This window comes from Solenopsis invicta, chromosome 9 (genome assembly GCF_016802725.1).
Source record: "Solenopsis invicta isolate M01_SB chromosome 9, UNIL_Sinv_3.0, whole genome shotgun sequence".
Classification (NCBI taxonomy): Eukaryota; Metazoa; Arthropoda; class Insecta; order Hymenoptera; family Formicidae; genus Solenopsis; species Solenopsis invicta.
The window spans coordinates 5828871-5830662 of record NC_052672.1 but is presented as its reverse complement, the minus strand read 5'-3'; the positions used below and the strand labels follow the sequence as shown (position 1 = coordinate 5830662).

General features: G+C 33.4%; 1 protein-coding gene across 2 annotated transcripts in view; it reads left to right on the top strand.

Moving 5' to 3' along the window:
• Positions 1 to 1792, top strand: part of LOC105201065 (G-protein coupled receptor Mth) — a 335046-nt gene that overhangs the window by 243838 nt on the left and 89416 nt on the right. The window lies entirely within an intron of this gene.

Genomic DNA, 1792 nt, shown 5'->3' with positions numbered 1-1792 from the left:
CTAGCCATCATACTAACTGTTATAAAAGTTATAATTAAGAAAAAAAATAATATAATTTTTAAAAATGCCGTGTGTATAATCACTTCTTTAATATGCTCGAAAATCATTATTTATTATTATTCTATTTCCTTAAAAGAAGAATGCAATTTACTCAAATGTAAGTGCGTCTCGAGATACAATCATTTACTATTAAGTAATATCTTTTTAATTTCCTTTAATTATAAAAATTATATTCTTATAGTGAATTTTTTCATTTCGCTAATTTTCATACATTTGAGTTAATAATTCTTTAAAATATTAACCACTCCTTGAATGTATTTATAATTTCCATTATACTTTGTATCTGAAAAAATAGTATAATAAAATTTATAATAAATCTATCATAAAAATTTATACAGAATAAAAATTATTTCAATTTTTTTGAAGTAGTGGAACTTAAATAAATCAGTTTAATAAAGAATTTTGATATGAAAAGGCACAATATAAACAATGATGCTTTAAGATAATAAAACTTTGTTAGAGAGTTATATCTTAATCCAAATTTTTGTCTTACTTGCATTATATTTATTTTGACCACATTTCTGGTCTGAAATAGCAATCTGCTTAATTAGAACATGGTCAATGGCAAAAATTTGCATTGCAGCAGGTTCTAATTGATGTTGAGATTTTAAATCAAAATAAAAATGAATATAAAAAAAATGAAGAAAAAAATATAAATTTTAAATAACAAACTTCTTTGCTTTAAAAACACAAATTCTATATAAATAATTGTTTTTAAAGTAGAAAATTTGTGTTTTCAAAACACATACAGGTAAAAAAATTGTATATCATACATAGGGCGAGTTTTTTAACTTAGTTACGTAAAAGCTGCATTTGCGCATAATGCGATTGATCAATCGATGAATTAAAAAATTGGTTCACAATGGGACGTGACATTCCGTTTATTCGCTCGTCACAGCTGGAGTCATAAGACACGACTGGGAAAGCATGTGCGGGTTTTGCGTCCTCTCGGTTTGGAAAGAAGCGTGTTTACGCGCATACGAATGTCGTTCTTAGTGTTTGTTTGTGAATCTTATATTTAGAGTCATTTTTCCTTCAACCTCAGAGAACGGTGGTTGGAATTAACGAATCTTATAAAAAGAATTTTTTGCTCGGCCGAATCATCATGAGGATCTACTCGTCTGAGAATCATTTAACTATGTACATGGAGAAGAGCAAGAATACGCAAATGACACTATTTCATTTTATTATCTTTGACATGCTTGCCTAACGCGTATGCACGAGTAGGACCGCTGCACGTTACAAGAAACTGTGAGAGTATGGATCGAAGAAAAGAGATGTCGACGCTTAGCACTTGCCATAGAGTGAGAGATTCCGCTTGGAGCTGTCATGAAGGATTTTCGGAATAAATTCAGGCATTGGACCTGAGCGCAAAGGCTACAGACTCCAGAAAGAATCTTCTAGCTTGGCCGTTCAAAATCGGGAAATCCAGCGGAAAATTTGCGGTCTGAGAACATCGACTATACCTACTTCAAGTTGCGCGCCGATGAGCGATTCGCGCGCAACTTGAAGTAGCCGCAAGAGTCGCATGATAAGATGGATCCAATTGCAAAACACCGCAAACCTCTTGGTGTGGGAAGCTCTATGAGCCTCCTGTAGAAAATACGAACTTTATTTCGCTGTTGGAACCGACGCCATCTAGACAAACCGCGAGAACAACCCGCCTCGACGGGGAGCGTTTGCGTTGCGTGCTGTTGTTGAGACAAAGCAACATTTTTGTAAAGCTGCCGAT